The following is a 19,985-nucleotide window of genomic DNA, read 5'->3' as shown; positions in this document are numbered from 1 at the left end:
AGCACCACTATTTATTTATTTTATTTTTTACATTTTATACTGTCCTTCATCCACAGAGTTCAGAGTGGTGTACACAGCTGCTCTCCTCCTTTTGTCCTCACAACAACCCTGTGAGGTAGGTGAGGCTCATCAATGCCAGATGCAAGGGAGGGCACCAGGATGCAGGTCTCTTGTTATCTGGTGTGCTCCCTGGGGCATTTGGTGGGCCGCTGTGAGATACAGGAAGCTGGACTAGATGGGCCTATGGCCTGATCCAGTGGGCCTGTTCTTATGTTCTTAACTACAATTCCCAGGAAGCCTTGCAGGTCTCTTGTTATCTGGTGTGCTCCCTGGGGCATTTGGTGGGCCACTGTGAGATACAGGAAGCTGGACTAGATGGGCCTATGGCCTGATCCAGTGGGGCTGTTCTTAGGCTGAGAGAAAGTGACTGGCCTAAGGTCACCCAGAAAGCTTCATGGCTGAAGCTATCATATCACCACTATCACTGAGAGAATGTCAGAATATCAGAAGCAATATTTAATCTAATAAAGGAAATATACTGTTTAAAAATGGAAGGGAAAATTTTCACTGAGTGCAAGCAATGTCATGAATATGGGGAAAAAAGCACACCATTCAACATGGTAAGCGTGCATGCAGCCATTCATATAGCTGCAGACGTTTGCCCACATTGTCTGTGCATACTGAAGACATTAGGCACATAAAGAATTCCACACAAGCAGAGGTGGGTTCATTTCCCTAAGTGTCAGCAAAGGCTGTGCAATCAAAGGGGGCGTGCAGATGTTCTTGTGTTAGATGCAGAAGGAAATGAAGTAGCCTGTCTGCATGCAGCTCTCTGTGAACACCAAAGACCTACCAGAGCTCTGGGTCATGGAAACAATCCTTTCATTCAAAATGCTTTAGGCCTGTGGGTCGCAACCTGATTTTTGTTGGGTTGCTAATCTGACAAACAATTGGCTGACAAGGAAAATGTATTGAGCTCTATGTACACCAAAACAGAGCAGCACGTGCACGTTTACTCATGAGTGGGTAAATATGCCTCAGTCCACTTCAAAGGGCAGGCTACGGGGAATGCACCACCACTAGAATGGTCGTGATCCAATGAACGTTGAGCTCAACAAACACCCCAGATGGCTCCCCCCCACTACCACAGTAAAAAGGATAAAAACAGAGGCTTGAGTTGCTGGTAAAGTGAACCTTTTTTTTATTAAGGTGGGTCTCCATAGAGTGTCTCTTTGAAGAATGGGCCCTGGTGCTAAAATGTTTAGGAACCACTGCTCTGGGGTTCTGAAAGAAACCAAAATGAATCTGAATTGTCTTTAGGCAAACAAGAAGTAAACAGCGCAAATGCACAAATCTGTATCCTTTTCTCCTTTAAATACACCCCAAATGGTTTGATTCCACTTCCTCCCATATCTATCTATCTATCTATCTATCTATCTATCTATCTATCTATCTATCTATCTATCTATCTATCTATCTATCTATCTATCTATCTATCTATCTATCTACACACACACAGTCTGAACCACAACTAAAAGTAGCTATCAAATTTTGCTTTTTAACATTACTGTTTGAATTTCAAAAATTCATCTTAAAATGACCTTGAAAAATAAGGAATGTGCTTGTTTTTGATGGAATCCTCATTAGCAAACCTATGTCCAAGGAATACTAATGCTACCCAGATAAAACATTTCTGTATTAGTATTTTCTTGAGGAAATTTGAAGGTTGCAACTTAAATGAAAGAAGTTTGCATTAATTTGTGCTCCTGAGACCTTTAGGGACCACATTACAAAGAATAAAAACAAATTAAGGGGGTGTGGGAAGAAAAACCTGCATTTAGTTCAAAGCCGCTCACTGAACGCTCAGTCCAAATCAAGTAAGATGCTAGAACATGCAGCTTTAAATCCTATTACTTGAAAGCTTCAAAACATGCACCCTGTCATGTGTTCCCATCCCTGGTGTCAACTTTTAAAAAGGTTGAAAAATAGGGAGAATACTTTGATATTTCACTGTTTGGTTAAAAAAAAAAATCAAATCTGGGCTTCCCAAAGTGTAACAAGTCTTGACTTGACCTCCCCACAGATTACATCTGTATCTTCTGAAGATCTCGATCCATTTGGTTCATTTGATGGGCACCTGCATGTAATGCAATGCCTGATGAGAAACTGGTAAGTCTGCTTCAGCCAGCTTTGTTTGGAGCCGTCAGCGGTTGATCTCTGGGGCCTCTTTCACCTGGCTGTGCATCAGAGCAAAATTAGATTGCATTGTTCATCAGAATTAATAATTCATCCAAAGACACCAAAACGAAAACACACACACACAAGGGATCCAGATAAAAATCTTATTAGGTCCCTGGATAAAGCTGTCCCTGCACTTTTTGCATGTGAGAATTTTTTTTTTCCCAGCATGTCTTATATCATCCAATATTGGAACAAGCTGAAAAACCGTAATATAAAAATTTGATAAATTGCTTTCTGACTGTAAATGAGAAAACAGACTTGTAAAATGTGAAATGAACCATTCTGGCAAAGTAGAATTTGAGCTTGCAGTGTAAACACTGCAAGTTAATGGCTGGGGTATCTCCCAGTCTCAGAAGCTGTGGTACACAGGGAGGGTGAAATGCAGGTTATGGAAGCTCTTCAATATTTTACATTGAACATCCTTCCAGGCCGTAATTAGACAGATTACCTGTTATGCATGGTGTAGTGTGCCGAATAGTTTTAAACCGGCTTGTCCTCAAGGCAAATGGAAGTCAAAGTCAAAAAGAATTACACTCGACACAAATAACATGGGACTGTTCTGTTAATGGCTTGGGTAAAAACGAAACCTTCCCAGCCAGTGTAGTGTTTAATTTTTAACTCAATTGACTACAAAAGAGTTTGTTAAATATTTACTGGCCATTTGAATTTATGTACCTAACCTGTCCCACTCCCCCCCACCCTGCATTATTTTTCTTTTGGTGACAGGATTATAAATTATTGGAACAAGCCAGAGCACAGCCTTATGCTGCAATTGCTTGAACTCAGATGTGAACTCCAGAGTTCTCTTCTGTTATTCTTTGCATCTCAAAATATCAGACTCGTTGGCTCAATCCAGAGATTTATGTGCACTCAGGTACACACACAGATGGTCTTGTGCATGCTGTGGGTTCCAACTCATTTGGAGGGTGGGGGGGGGCTGAAGAGAGAAAGCTGTTCTCTGAACACAAAAGAATAAATGTACACTGTTGGGGAGTGTTGTGCTCATGTTGATGGTCCACCATCTGGAATGCTGCACTGGCAACATGCCTATCCATAAGGGCTGATAAATACAAATCATCTGTATAATGCATTAAACCACAGCCTCCTATTTTTTCAGAAAATATTACAAAATATGGGTTAAAAACTCTTGAAAACAATTAAAAATGTTTCATTTTAGCCAGGAAGGTACAGTGGTTCAGGAGTTGGACTTAGACCTGGAAGATCCAGGTTTAGGTCCCAGCTTAGCCATGAAGTTTCTAGATGACTTGGGCCAGTCATCACTCAGCCTCACCTAAACCAGAGGGTTGTGGTGGAGACAAAAGGAGGGAGGAAACCATGTACCCCACCCTGAGCTCCTTGGAGGAAAGGCAGTATAAAAATGTCAAAAATAAATAAATAAAATTACTCTTACAGCTTAACTCTGTAATACCCATCATTCCATTTAATGATGGAGTGTTTTCTGTCCATTTCTGTAATTCCATTTTTGTGCAATGCGTACTTCAATTTCTCCACTGCTCCACTTCAGGTTTTTTCTCTTATGCGCCACCTCTATTGACCATGATTGTGATTATGGATCAGAGGTGGTGTCAGAGGTCCATCAGAAAGCCCATAGAGCCAGACCAAACTCTGAATCCTCAGTATCAGTGCAATGGACTCCAGTGGTTGGTTGGCAACCTTCAGTCTTGAAAGACTATGGTATAAGCCTACAGCACCCGGTATTCCCAAGCGGTCTCCCATCCAAGTACTAACCAGGCCTGACCCTGCTTAGCTTCCGAGATCAGATGAGATCAGGCATGTGCAGGGTAACAGTTGCTGCAATGGACTCCAGTGCACCATCAGGTTTCTATCAGATGGGGTTGCCACGGCAGACCAGCGCAGGGCTCTGTGCAGGGCCCCTGGGGAACCTGCTGTTGGCACTGCTGTGGCTAGCTCGGCAGTGGCAAAAGAATGAATTCTCAGAGTAGAATGGACTACTGGTGGGAAACGAAAACGTTTGAAACCTCTCCCAGTAGGAAATAATACATGAAAATAAAGACTTCAGGGAACACTGTTCTAACTCAATCCTTTGCCTCCTGCTGTGTTTCTTTGTTTTCAGGAAGTAGGAGAGCATTCAAAAGTATAATTGTAAATAGGCCCAGCTGAAATATCAATACAAGCTCCACATGAACCCTCGATCACTGCTGCCTCCCCAAAGGGTTAAAAAAATTGTGCATGCATGTTAGCATGTTTCCCACCCACAGGTAGCTGGAGAGTGGGAGCTAAGTCCAGGACAACCTCTCCCCCACTTCTGCTACCATCTCCAAAAAGAAAAGCATTTTTTCACAGGTATCTGGCATGACTTGCCTGCCTGCCTGTGGGTGGCTGGAGAGAAGGAACAGAAGGGAGACAAGCCCAGCACCAGCTGTCTGCCTGCAAGTGGAAGGAAGTCAGAAAGTGAGCTGAGCTTCAGAATTCCCAAGTCACCTCCCTCTCCTTTCTCTTACCTACAGCTTTGGCTGCTCTGGACACAACTTCCTCTCTCACCTGAAATGAATCAAAAGGCTTTGCTCATTGAAACAGGACCAGGGTGAGTGAGGAGGCTGTGTCCCAGGCAGTGGAAGCTGTAGGTAAGAGAAAGTGGAGGGTGACTCAGCTTCTCCATTTCCTGGTCCACTTGACTACTTTCTTAAGGGGTTTCCCCACCCAGTGTTGATAAAGCATCTGGCATCCAAAGGCACAAAAATGTTTAATACTCCCCATACGACTTCTTATATCCCTCCAAAAGGCACTTCCGGTTTTTGGCAAAAAACCAAGGCCTTTCAGAGGCCTCCTAGACACTCACTCAAGGCATGGTATCCACGGCATGGTACCTGCCACTCTCAGCTATGTCACTGCTGCCCAGATTTTCTTTCTGTCCACTTTGAGCAGGCAGGAAGATGAGACCTTGAATTGCAGTATGACTATCAGAGGTAACATGGAGAGGCAGATGGGAAGCAGCAAGGCATGGGGTCTCTTCTTCCCCATCTCGCTATCCCTTCAAACACACTCCTCCACAGAAGATCTTCAGGTGGCCTAATTTGTAGGCCAGCCTGATTGTTGTTGTTGGCAACTTTCAGTCTCGAAAGACTATGGTATCGCGTTCTGGATGGTGGTTCTGGAACAGTGTCTAGTGTGGCTGAAAAGGCCGATTCGGGAGTGACAATCCCTTCCACACTGGGAGCAAGTGCAGTCTGTCCCTGGTCTGTCTCCCTGGCTATGGGCCTTCCTTCTTTGCCTCTTTGCCTCAGTCTGTTGGCCAAGTGTTTCTTCAAACTGGGAAAGGCCATGCTGCACAGTTGGATTCCTACTGATTCATGGATGCAAATCTGAGCAAAATTGAAAAGAATGCAACATTTGAACATGATTTTAGTAAAGCAGTTCTTTCTCCAAATCCAATGTTGGCAACCTTCAGTCTGGTTTGTCTCCCTGGCTGCGGGCCTTCCTTCTTTGCCTCTTTGCCTCGGTCTGTTGATTGTAAGTCCAGCATTAATTGTAAGTTTATTTGTAGAATTAGTAATGCACAAAAGATTTTCTGTAGATTTGACTCATTGTTTCTTTAATCAATTGTTTTCTCAATAGTAATCAAATCAGGTAATAAAGCAACTGATAATAGTATCTGCTGCTCTATTCTATTTGAACAGATTTGAATAAATTTGACCCCATCAATTGTGTTTACTGTTTCTGGATTGCTGTAAACAACCTGCATATACCTTTTTATTCAGGTCATGAAGTGAAAATGATTATACATATATTAAATGATTTGCCGATAATATTTAATCAACAGAAGCTGTCAGTTTAATCAAATCACCCCTGAGCATCAATCATTTTGTCATTTTTGTTTTAATTGGTTAATTAATAAGGAACTAGTTAAAAGCAAAACAGTTGGAGGACTAAACAAAACTTCCCATCAGTTATCAAGCTTCTCAATTATTTGAATACTGCATATGATGCATATTAGTGAAGATAGTCTTCTTAGGGTGCAATCCTAACCCACTTTCCAGCATTGGCATAACTGTGCCAATGGGGCATGTGCTGCATCCTGCAGTTGGGGGGCAGTCATGGAGGCCTCCTCAAGGTAGGGCAATGTTTGTTCCCTTACCTCGGAGTTGCATTGCCCTTATGTCAGTGTGGGAAAATTGTTTAGGATTGTGGCCTTATTGGATTTAGTGAAAATTAAAGTCTTCCAATGACTCTGTAACAATCATTATTAACTTTCTAATGTGAATGACAGCAGCGGACCCAGCACTTTATGAACGGGGCAAGTGCCCCGGGTACTGAGACTGCGCAACATTAGGACCGTGTAGGAAGCCTCCTTGAAGCCTTCTGGTTTCCCAGAAGTATAGTTTAAGACCGCGGAGAAGTCTCCCAACGCTTTCTTGGTTGATACTGGAGTTGCGCAAGGCTCCATTGTGATCCAGTGAGTGGGGGGGGGGGATGGCATCTCGCGGGGGGCCTGTGCCATCATGGACCTTTGCCCCGGGTGGGCAAGTTCACCATTGGTGAATGATATTGTAGTTTGTCTTAATTGAACTGCATTTGCTAAATATGTCCAATACATCGTTCCAACGATTTGTACTTTCAAAAGTCATTTGAATCTATTTTTCCAAATCAAATTTCAAAGATAAGGTTTCTGGGCTGTTTTTGTTTTAATGTGGCTAGCTATATCAATCACAAAATGTAACGGTTTTTTTAAAAAAAGCTTCACTAATGGCTACAGGATAGATGTGTTAACTTGCTGTATATATGCTAAATTCCTGAATCTATTTAATCGGTTTATTCATTCAACCACCTACCAAGAAGGGTCATTGTGTCAAGCAATCCTGAATAGTATTTTGTGCGAACTGGGGACAGAGCTTTTAAGGGGCCAGAGGTTTAGGAACATAAACCAGATGTGTTCATTTGAAATAGTCCACTTATTTTTTTAAAACAGGGTCATACACTTAGATCTTTTTAAAATGTGACCAGCACAGTCCATCAAGCTAAGCTTTTAACAGGCTGGAGTACTGTGAATTTTGTGGATTTTCAGGATAAAATATGTATTCTGATCTATGCTTTTAAATATTTCTTTGTCTGTAGCTTGATATTGATCTTCACTAATTTAGGCTGCAATCTTATATGCACTTACCTGGGAGTAAGTCCCACTACACTCAATAGGACTTCTCAGTAGACATGCGTAGGCTTGCTCTGTGAGGGCCCAATCCTATGGGCACCCTTGTGCTGCCGGAACAATCATTCAAGCAGTTCAGGATGCTTCTAGGGTCACAAAAACCAGGCTCCCATTGCGCACTTATAGGCTGTTGCCACATACAGCAAGAGACATGGTGCTGTATCGTAATAGCTCTGGGAGGCTCTGCAGTGGCCAGTAAATTGGGAGGGGAGGTTTGGAGGCATTCTGAGGTGGAACCGGGGGCAGGGAGCAGAGACTGGACTGGAGCAAGAGGATCTCACCAACAGTCATGCATGCCAGATCCTATCCCCAAGCCTACCCCACTCCCTTTTTCTCCTCAGACATATGCCAACAAAATGACCGCTATATGTCTGAGGAGGCTATAGGTGATCGGTTAGCCTACCAAGATTTAAGCAAAAACTACTCTGTGTGTGTGTGTGTGTGTGTGTGTGTGTGTGTGTTTGGATGCATACTATAATGTGGTGGGGGATAGGATTGAACAGTTGGTTAGATAAAACTAAGCAACCTTGCACGTCCCTTTAAGAATTTTGTACGATAACATATTGGAAATATTTTATAGTCCACTCCTGGACATGTCAACTCAGAAGTAAGTCCAGCAGACCTTACTCCTAGGTAAGTCTGCATAGGACTTCAGCCTTTTTCACGTATAAATAAGTAGCTTTCTTTTTCTTTTTTCCCCCTCTCATTCCAACAATTTGTGTGGGATAAATCTAGGTCATAGCGTTGCTGTCAGACAGAAGGATTTTTTTAAAAAAATAATCCACTTCTCGAAAAGTTGATGTCTTGTCAGTCCCTAGTGGTCACATTATACATAATGTAATGCCATTAGTCTGCCTTCAAAATGTGTATGGAATATGCGAGCATGAATGAATCACCTGATAGGAGCTAGCTTACTTATTGTATCAGGACCTATGAGATGGAAAGACCAACTCCAACACTTGCCGGAAATATATATCGTTAGGGAGATGGTGCTATTTTGTTCCTTTAATGCTTTCTCAGTAAGAATTTCTTGCTTAATCAATAGGTGATGATATTGAAATCCTGATACCAGTCCTAGATCTGGTTATGTTTAGCCACTGATGTTCCCTGAAGTTTGTGGCAATCACAGAATCCATCTTTTTTCTCCTTTATACTGCTTTAGAGAAAATATTTCTCCAAATACACAATTGTTGAGTGACAAAAAAAAAAGGAAATTGAGGCAGAAGGGTAGATCAACTTCTCTCGTCCCTGCATTGCCACCTTTCCTCACTATACACACCCGCAGACTATTCTCATGCTATACGCACATACAGCTGCCTATATCTACTATGGTATTTTCAGAAAAAATGTATGCCAAAAATAATAATAATAATAATCTCATCTGATCTATACATAAAGTTGTAAAACCATAAGCCTCTCTGGGTGAGACCCAGAGTCAGACACTACCTAATATAGCTTAGCTCAGTGTTTCTCAAGCTGCGGATAGGGACCCACTAGGTGGGTTGCAAGCCAGTTTCAGGTGGGTCCCCATTCATTTCAACATGTATTTTATTTTTATTAGTCTTGATATTACCATGGTACGTGACTGCATTTGGGGAGATGTTACAGATCTGTACTTTTAAAAGGTTACTGTGTATAATATATGCTTTTAACAGTGATACAATGGAGCTTGCTCCTGGGTAAGTGTGGATAGGATTGCAGCCTATGGGATGTTTGGGGAATTTTTTTAAACTATCAGCAACTGCTGAGGAGGGTTATGAGGATTCCTCTTTATTTAAAATAAATTTTTAAACTTATACTTTTTGCCAACTTTTGACTTGCTTGATTAATTAATTGATTTGATTTAAGTTTGACGTATGGGATGTTAAAAATGACCTGCTTGATGATGTCACTTCTGGCTATGACATCACTTCCAGGTCAACACTTCTGGTGGGTCCTGGACAGACTGTCATTCTAAAAAGTGGGTCCCCGGTGCTAGAAAGTTTGAGAACCACCGGTTTAGCTTGTTAATCACGTTTTCTGAATTAAAGGTTAAACAATCTTCATGCGCCTCTTATGACAACAATCTCAACACGTCTTTCCAGATCATCCACACTCATGACAACTTTCAGTTCAGAGCACACCTGTAGTCAATTTGGATTTGTAGTCACTCTGCATGCATCAAAGCATGCAGAGGCTTGTGGAAGTTAGCTGATGATGCTTCTTCTGCTGATGATGAGGTGTGGGGTGGGGGTCAAAAATCAAATTAATCTGGAGTCTTTAAGGTCTTGAAGTCACTAGACAGCCATTTACTTAGTGCATTGTTACCAAGGGCCCATTTGGATTGGCAATCAAGAACAAGATAATTGACTGCTGAAGAGAGAGATGGCCTCCAGAAGACAGACTGGCAAGGATGCCAGGTTAATAAATTGGCACATGGCCTAAAACAGCACATAAAACTCAAAGTTAATAGAACACCTCTTCTTCATGGCTCTCTAAAGAGGGGATTGGCAGGTCCAAAGTAATGCTGGGGTCAGCTACTGCTAGACTATATTGGAAAGAAGAGTCACCAGGGGGTCTGAAATGAAGCAGCACAAAATGAAACGATAACAGAAATAACTGAGAGAAACTGACCCTGGGCTATCTTTTGGATGCCGATGGGTATTTAGCCTGTAAAGAATTCACAATAATATCAATCGCTTTTATTGATGTAAGTAGGACTCAGAAGTAAACTATGCCCAAATGTGTAGCAAGACTCTAACACAATGCTAGCATGGTTTCGATCCAGAAAGAGAATGTGCTAGAGAGTGTGCTTCCTTGTGATTAAACCCACTTAGCAACTCCCAGGTAAGCGGGCATAGAATTGACGTCTTAAGCACATGTAACTGGGTGCAGGATTGCAATTCAAGATTCTGCAGCTTGTGCTGAATTTAAAGAGTGCACTCAGGCCCTTGTTACGGTATGTGTGCTTCATGCATTTAAATCCGTTTCATGAATTCTTGATTTCTTTGATCAATATTCACTTCTTGCACCCAGCGCTTTATTTTAGTACTAGTGATACAAACGGAGGGGAGCAGCTGTGTACACTGCCCTGAGCTCTTTGGAGGAAGGGCGGTATAAAAATGTGAAAAATAAAATAAAATAATATTAGCAGCAGCCTTAATAGAGCACTTTTGAATGAGTTAGGTTGCCCTTTGACAAAGAATAAATTAGGTCCCAGCCCAAAACAGCTAGATAAAAACAACAGGGACAAGGGGAAAAGGGTAGAAATACATGTTCAAAATATATGCAGCACCCACTTCAGTTCTAAAATATTACATAATTATTTCATGGAGTTCTAACCGGTGAAAACCGATTTATACATCACCTTTCCTATTTCAAGGGAAGTGTCCAAGGCAGCTTTTATCTTCTGTCTTCCAAATCTCAACTTTTTATAGATTTGGAAGAGATAAAAGCTGCCTTGGACACTTCCCTTGAAATAGGAAAGGTGATGTATAAATAAATAAATAAATAGTTAAGGCTTGAAGTATAACTTTAAAGAAGAATGAGCGCAATAAAAATACTTCATTGGATGTTAGAAGAGCTACAAACCGATTCCACTTTGGGTCTCATTGTCAAGATGCACTTGTAGATTGTGGTGAACCCAACATGTGAAATGATGTCATCACATCATTCAGATGAAGTATGACAAGGCAGTGCACGGAATGATGATGTCATGTTATGTGGCCACTTTGTGTGCCTCATAATGTTAAGGAAACTGTTCCTTGGAAATGGGGATGGGATATGTTCCAGAAGACTGTTCCAAGGAAAAGAGAAAGAAAAAGAAAAAGAAAAACCCTGATAAATTTAGACCTTACAGAGGAAACAGTGTCAAATGATTGAAGAGCCAAGGCTGTGTCATAACAGGAAATCAAAGGGAGCGAATAAGAAAGAACTATAATGTGAAAGCCAACAGTTTCAACTGAAGAGGAGATGAATTGCCAGTGAAGAGAACAATAGAAAGGAGTAACATAACTATGAGAAAGATAAATAAATGTGGGCAGATGAATTCTGGACAGAGAGCAGAAATTTAAGGTGAGAAAGGGGAACAGCAAGAAGCAGAACCTTACATTAATCAAGATGAGACATGATTAAATACTGAGCAAGCATTTTTGTACTAGAAACAGATGGAAAGTGATTAATTTTAGCAACATTGAAAAACAGGAAAATAGCAAGATCTGGCCACAGAATCAATCTGATGGGAAATAAAGACGAGTGAAAGACAAGACTGAGAGAAATAGCAAGATTTGGCAACAGAATCCATCTGATGGGAAATAAAGACGAGTGAAAGACAAGATTGAGGCTATGGACATAGCAGGGCAATGCAACACAAAACCTCATCAGAAATAGTAAGAGAAACAGAAAGATGATTTATAAGATATGATAATTGACTGAGTTTTATTCATGTTGAACTTTAGGTGATGCTGCAATATTAGGAATTCCTGAAGGATAATCATAGCTCAGCCCTGTGTTGGAATAGGCAGGCCAGCTGGCCTGTGGCCTATCCAGTGCAGATTAGGAAGTGAATGGAGCACAACTTGGATTAAGGAGACTTATGTCCCTTTACCCCGAATAATGCTTCAGCCACCTCAATGGGGCTACTTGGATCTGTTCCAGCGAAATCACTGGTGTAGATCCGAGCAGCTCTGCATAATACTGGGCTGCTTGGGAGGGGGGTTAGAATCTGGCCTGCATGCTGGAAGCCAGTCCTGCCCCATCTCTCCACCCTTCTTCTTCCAGAAGAAGAAGAAATTAGCAGCCCAATCCAACCTGGTGCAGGTCCAAGTTGACCCATAGTGGCTGCTGGGGCTTATCCTGTGGCAAAGGGACAAATGTGCCTTTACCCCGAGGAGACCTCCAGCAGCCAAAACTCCCCCTGAGATGCAGTGGTGGCTGCACAACTGCATCACCAAATGGGAGTTTCTGTGGGATTGGGCTGTCCATTATCATTTTAATTACAGTCTTTTAGCTGCCTTGGATTTGACTGTGATTAAAGGCAGATATAAATGATAAACTTCTGTACAGAGCTTTCTGGTTACCTCACATGTATTATCTTGCCAGATACAGCAGTTCTGCCTGAGAAGTATTCCCATATTGCAGCTGGGCATCTGAGACCTCATAGCAAGTTCATGGCCAAGGTGGGATTTGAACCGGGGAAGTTCTGTCCCTTAAATAGTGCACTCAGGCGCTTGTTATGGTATGTGTACTTCATGCATTTAAATCCATTTCATGAATTGCTCATGACACAGCAGCAGCTCCTATATTAAGCATAGCAGAGAAGCACAGAAAGGCACTCCTGACCACATTATTGTAAGAACTGATCTTAGGAAAGATTAGAAAGCAAATGAAGGTGCAGAAGGAAAACCAAGGTAAAATAGCAAAACTCATCCAAACAGCACAAGTACAGCATATAACGAAAGAATTAGAAGACTCTATGTAGACATTTAAGGAAAACCAACCCACAGAAGTGTGGGAAGTGAGGAAGAGGAGAAAAAGAATTGCGTTAAATAAGAGTCAACATCTGAAAGGGAAGAAGGGAAATATTCAGATGGGTGGTAAGTAATAGCAAGCTTATGATTAATGGGATAGTAAAGACCATCGCATTAGATTTCGAAGGAGAAATAGTGCATAGGCTGGTTGATCCACATCACCTGAGTTCTTCCTAGAAAGCTGTGATCCCATAGATGAAGCACTGTAGTGCCCAGAGATTGACAAGATTCTTTATGCCAGCTGTAGGATTTGATCAGACAAACTCATTGAAGCAAAACGTCAGGAATAAGCACATGCTGGATTCACCAGAAGGAATCTGCAGGGATAGAACTACACTGTAGACCTCTGCTCTTCATTGCCACTCAATAAACCAGACATTTCTTCTGGCACCTTTCGTTAATTCAGCGGTGGAACACATCTCTGCTTACATCACTGTAATTGCTGTAAAGGTCATCACCATGATGATCTGTATACAAAAATATTTAATGGCACAACCTCCGTTGTCTGTATATGTCACATATATACTAGGAACAAAATGGAATTTGCAGTGGGAACTCCGCTCATGTTCCTATGGCTGCTTTTAAAGAATGGGTGTTATTTGGAAGCCATTTGGTTTGTTTATTTATTTTTTATTCTCTATTTTAATTGCTGAGCTTGAGGCACCTCTGACATTTAAAAATAAATAAATAAATTTTTTTGTGTGTCCAACAGATAAAGGGCATTCAAACTTGGGTTTTGTAAATGATGAATTACCTGGTTTGGACTGAACTCTTGGCTATCATTAAATGCCCTTTATTTATCACCAATTCAGTCTTCAGTGTGTTCATGTTTGCTGCTGCAATGCATTCTAGACAGCTCACATCCTGAGAAGCCAGAAAGGAAAAATGTGAAAGGCAAATCCTAGCAAACAGAGGCCTCCTGGGACTGAGGGGAAATCCTAAGGAACAATAGGAATTGTTGTCTGCCTAGTTGTTTTTCTGGCAAGAAATTCCACTGGAAACCTTGTAGTTTCCACTGAAAACTATCGTCTTCAGCAATGTTTTATGCATTACTTGTCGTTTTCCTGACACGGGGATAGTCTATTGTGCAGTGTGTAAAAAGTGTGTAGTTCATAGTGCATAAATGGCAGTGAGGATATTTTGGTCACTTCAGGTCACTTCACTACAAAATTCTGTAGCACACCAACACATTCTCCTATTATATGTATTCCCTTTTTCATATTGCTCTTGGGGAAGTAGCCCATCATTTTGGGAGCAGGTCCAAAATTGGTTCGCTGTTCTCCTTATTCTGTGCAGCTCTTCCTTCCCACTGGGAGCAAGATTGAACCTTAGAGGAACATACACCAAGTGAGGAGCTTCTATAAGTGCACATGCCGTCCACAAAAAGTTGACGCACTACACCAGAAGCCAAGACGACCAAAGAAAGGATGAAAGTTTCAAAGATTTTTCTATATTATGGGCCTTTGTAATTAGTACTTTCCACATTGTGAGATCTCATATATTACATTGCACATGCTAATCTGTTCAATGAGGACCCCGGAGGGTGGAAAATTCAGTTTGAGGAATTTGAGAATGCTGCAGTGTGTAAACGTAGCTGCTCTTTTGGGTTGACTAGAGATACTAAAACACTTTTGTGGTTCCTAAAATAATGATCCTAATAATATTAAGAAATGCCACATTTTTAAAGACTGAAAATACCATCTGACACTGAAGCTCAGATGAACCAATAATATATTGTAAAATGGGGCTCCGAGGCCACTGGGGAAGTGAACTATTGGAAAACATGTTTATGCCAGCAAAAATAAACTCTATTTGGGAAACATAACACTAATAATTTGGAAATAAACACTTCCCCCCTTTTTTCTGGGTCTTTTTTGGGTTACAGTAACACTGTAGGGGTGAAAATCTCATGCGTGTGTTTGTGTTTGTTCAGTTTAACTTCCACTTCTCAAGGGCATCCCAGACTTTCATAAAACTTGAAGTTGGGTTAAGCAGCAAGTTATTTGCACAGAATTACTTTCAATAATACAAGCTAAGTGTAGGCAGCCTTTGGATAACAAGTCGTTTGGGATATGAATATACAGGGATGTGCAGAACTCCTTCCTGGAGTTTTCTGCTGTTCCACATCATGATTTTCGAGATCAAGAGAAAATCAACTGTTGTTTGTATTTTTGTTTTTTTTTACAACCAATCTCTTCAAGTAATCACAGAAGGCTTTTGCTAGACTCAAAAGAATTGTCAGGTCTATGTTCTGGATAAGGCAGCAACACAGCCAACAAGGTAGTTCAGGAACAGGTGCAGATTGCTGGAGTCAGCAGGATCAGCAAACACCTGTGACTGCCTCACCCTGGGTGTGGCTTAGCCTACACTGAGTGGCCACTCCAACTACTTAATGTTTGGTCTGTTGAGCTTCCAGTGCAGCAGTAGGAGTGTAGTAGGAGACTACTGAACTGCTGCCAGTAACTTGGGAGGCTGGATGTGAGTATGTACATGTTGTTACTGGCCATGGAATGATCTTTGACTGTGTATCTTGGAAAACTGATTTGGATTTGTTGTTTATGGACTGACTGCTCATTGTGCTGACTAGGACTGTTTACTGATTACCTGTGATAACCCTTGCTCTGAAATATAACCACTGCATTCAAAGAACTCTGCTGGTGTATGCTGTTTTGTGTGCCTGCTCATCCAAGGTTCCATACAACTCTTTGCCAGCCAAAGGGTTGCAGCTTTAACAAGAACTATTGGGGGGGGGCACCCTCTTGTTCCTCTTAAAAAAAACTGAAACCCCTTTGTTTACTGGCAATAAGGGAGAAATGATATCAGAAAGAAACTGATCTCATTAGGTAGGCAGGTGCCTCTTCTGATCCTTGCCCAAATGCTGAAGTTGAAAGGACACTGGGGGTCCAATTCTATCCTTCCTTTCCCCAGCTGGTGCAGCTGAACTGAAAAGGTGCATGATGTACCCAGGGGTGTTGGTGGATTGGAAGGCTTCAGAAAAGAAAGAGGTTTTAGATCCCTGTACTGCTCCATAAGTCTCCTGTTCTGCCATGGGTCACCCCAGACCTACACCAGCTCTTTAGCTGGTGCAAGGAGATAAAGGGGTAGTAAGCTGCAAAAAAGGAGCATAGGATCCAGCGTGCATCATTGGATCCACCCTGCCCCACAGCTTCTGTGCCCCTGTTCCTCACCCTCCTTGCCCAATTTCACCCTCTCCCTGTCCCCTTTGCCCCCTTCTCGCCCCTGCTGCTGCCTTACCTGCTCCAGCAGGTCTAGTGTCAAATGGGGAGCACTGTCGTCTCTTGCAGCAGCACTCCCAAAATGGCTTCCAATACTCTTTCAGTAGCCATTTGTCAATAGCGGACTCAATTCACCCTCACCCTCTGCCACCATACTCAGAAACTACAAGTGCAAATTGCCTATGATATGGGATCCATGTGCCTTTGGGGGATATTGTGGCAGAGTAGCATCCCATAATATGCCTGGATGTGTTTCATTTGACATGAGCAATCATGTTATGCTGATCACTCAATGTAAGCAGAGGGATTGTGTTTGTTTGGCCCAACCTAGAGCATGAGAGTCTCCTCCCCTGTGGGGGGATTGGAGAAAGGCTGGAGCTGGGTGGTCTCAGAGGGCTCTTAAGCCACCAGCACCCAGCCCTCTTGGTACTGATACAAGATTGATTCAGTTACAGTCATCACAGCTGGATAAGATCAGGCTAAGCCAACACATGTAAGGACAGTGGGTACATTTTCCTTCTAATACAATTCTTGTTCTGATATCAGGCCTCTACCAAGCATGAGTTTTGACAGCACATTCATTATTATTTTGATGGCAAGTATAGTGTAAGAAATCTAGAGTTTGGGATCTATGTATCTCTTGGGGCTACCACGAAGGATATATTGGCAAAGAGGCTAGCCTTGAAATGATAAAGGAATGGAAAAGCAGAGAATCAGAGCCTGCTAACTGAGCAACAGGTAGCACATTGACTGTGTTCCTGTTCATAAACAAAGCAGGTCTCTTTGTGTAACTGTACTATCTTTTCACAATTAATCTGCCTGCTGAGCTGCTGATGGAGGTCAACTTGGCAACATTTTTTTTTTTTTTCAGGGACATGGCTTTTTGTTTCATCACCACTAAGAGCAAGATAGTGTTCTAACTGTAGGCGCTGAAAGAAACAGACAGGAAGCTGGTGGCAGAAGGTGGCATTTTTATCCAGTCCTGTATTGTCCAGCTCAATTTATACAAAAAAATTTTTTTTAATCTCTCTGAGAATGAGTTCTGCATTTAGAAACATTGTTGAGCGGCTGAAGAAAATGAAACAATATCCATAACCCATTGAAGAGGGAGCAGAGGCCTTTGCTGTCTACAGAGGGAAGATATTTCTTCAGGAACACGGCTAGTGGGTTACATCTAAACCAACACACAGAAACACACATCTTACAAAGTGTCATTCTGCTGCTCACCTAGTTGTTTCCCTCATGTGTGCACCTGAGTACCCAGGCTCTCTAAATAATGTTGGCCTACATCTTACATGTGACTGACTTGCCCAAATTTATTTATTTACTCAATTTGTATCCTGTCTTTCTCCCTAAAGTGCACCCAAGGTGGTTAGTGTATTATTCAAGTATACACACTCCCCCACCCCGATAGATGGAAACAACAGTTGAAATAGTGCTGGTTGCAACACTACAACAACAAACCATTCCACTTAATGTGTTTATGCCCCAGAGCAAGCCTGCCCTGGGAGAATGAAGCTGCTATTCCCTCAGTCATCTCAGGTTCTGTGTTTCTTACTGTAGTTTTAGTTTCTATGTATTTGTTGGATTTATGGGAGTGTCAACTGTACCCAATTTTGGCTTTACTCACCAACATCAGAACGGAACCCGCATGTAAGATGTGGGTCAACTGTAATTGTGCACATTCTTAAGGAGAGGTCAACTCAGAGCACAATCCTATTCATGTCTACTCTGAAGTAAGTTCCATTGTTTTCAATTGGGTTTACTTCCAGGAAAGTGTGTATAGGATTGCAGCCTCAGTGACACTGCATTAGGATGCAGACAACACTTTTTCTATCTCCCAACAGTCTTCATGGCTGTGAGCCTTTGATACAAACAGGAGGTAAAAAAATGCCCTGATGGCTGATTCCAGTGGCATCTTCCAGTTCTAGTTAACAGCTGACTACTTAAGTAATGCAATAAAACTCTCAAAATGTTTACTGGAACAATCCCTGGTCCTTCGATCAGGCAGAGATAGTTGTCCTGCCATGTTCTTCCCATGCCTTCTTTCCAAGCAATCAACCACCAACCTGAATATATCATAGCATTTCCTGAGTTTCAATGTGAGATCTGAAGCATTAGTTACAGTGGGGGGCCATGCCCCAAAATGCAAAGCCTACCTAATAATGCCCATGAAAGAGGAAAAGGGTGAGGGGTCGGGGTGCAAGAGGAGGGGTGGAACAGAGAACTAGTACCTGGAAAGGAAGTGCTGAAGAGGGGAGAGTGAAAGTGAGTGGAGAGTGATTAGCAAGTTATTCATAGGAGTGTTTGAAAATGGCTTTATTTTTCACATATTTTGTGGTCTAAAAGGCAGAAAGCAGTGCTATGTGTTTTTATTCCAAGTTCTCATTCCAAATTCTCATTTTTACTAATTTTGAACATTTTAAAAGTGTACAAGGTAGATAATATAGCTGATACAGTGTCAGCAGATGTAGCCACAGTATTATTTCTAATTGAAAAAGTAATCTATTCTAATTTCTGGAAAACATCATGCAGCGCAATCCTATCTTGCATTGGAACAGGCAGGTGCAAGATTGGGGCCAGAAGTGGCTCAGCTGGAGGCAAGGGGAAACATTTCCCTTTACCCCTGGTAAGCCACCAAAGCCCCAATGGATCTCCTCAGACTTGCGCCACCTCAAGAGGTAGCACACGTTCGAGGAGAACAGAGCAGCTTGGAGCCAATCTGCATTGCTTGGGGAACAGGAGTGGGATCTGGTATAACTGCCGGGTCTCAACCCCGCCTCCTGCTCCCTGCCTGCCCCCTGAAATGCCCTCTGCCCGCCCTCCCCCCACCCCAGAACTCCTCTCTCCCACCTCCTCTGCACCCTCTCCAGATCCCTGCGTCAGCCAAGCTTGGCCGATGCAACCTTCCCTCCCTGCGTCAGCATGGAGGCTGGATGCAGCCTCTGTGGGCCAGTGCACATCCCTGCATTGGCTCAACCAACTCTTGAGAAGCCCCAAATGTATGTTTGAGATAGTTAGGATTGCGCCCTTAAACACAGAAAACAGCGTTTTGTGTGTTTTTAATAAAAAAAACAAAAACAAAACCACCTCTAGTTATTCATACTATTTGTTTACATGATGCAAACATTCTCTTGTGAAACGAATTTGGATTTTTGAAAGCTCGGCACTTGATCCCTTTGCACGTATCGCTCGATAACCGTTCCTTAACCCAAAGTTTTCAGAATCTTCACTAAGTTTGAATGAGTGCATTTTCCCACACTCTTCATAAACCCAGTGTCTCTGGTTCTTTCCATCTGATTACTACAATGTGGTTGCTTTAGTATCAGTGCAGTCAAGGGAGAGATGGATTAATATGTCAGCTAAAATTGACAATAGGATGAGTAGTGCCCTGGCTTGAAAGAATTCCTTCGAGTTTCGAGCTCTCGGAGTGAATCCTTATAGACCGGCAAAGCTTTTTTATTGTTGTTGTTTAAATACAATTGTGTGATTGCTGTGGTAGTTTTCTGTCATGGCATTGGAAATGAAATGATTTTCTGTAGAATGATATTAGTCTTTAATGGAATTGTTACACTATTTTAATGAGATGTTGGAATTCTCACATAATACAGTCCTAAGTGCTTTTCCTCTGTATTTTTAACATTTTGCAGGCTGCTAAGAATAAACAGAACAGAAACAGTGAAATATTCATGAAAGCATCAAAAGGCAACCTCTCCTTTACTTACAGGACGGGGGAAGGATAATGGACAGGCCCTCTATTGATAACCGTATTTTGCAGAATTCCCCTACTCTCATAAGGAGCATTAGATACATGTC

The 19,985-nt window shown here is 42.0% G+C and overlaps 1 pseudogene; it reads right to left on the bottom strand.

The window, feature by feature from the left end:
• Positions 1-3,941: 3,941 nt before the first annotated feature.
• LOC136650395 (5S ribosomal RNA) lies at positions 3,942-4,061 on the bottom strand (annotated as a pseudogene).
• Positions 4,062-19,985: the final 15,924 nt, after the last annotated feature.

This window comes from Tiliqua scincoides, chromosome 4 (assembly GCF_035046505.1).
Source record: "Tiliqua scincoides isolate rTilSci1 chromosome 4, rTilSci1.hap2, whole genome shotgun sequence".
NCBI lineage: Eukaryota > Metazoa > Chordata > Lepidosauria > Squamata > Scincidae > Tiliqua > Tiliqua scincoides.
This window is presented reverse-complemented; position numbering and strand designations above follow the sequence as displayed.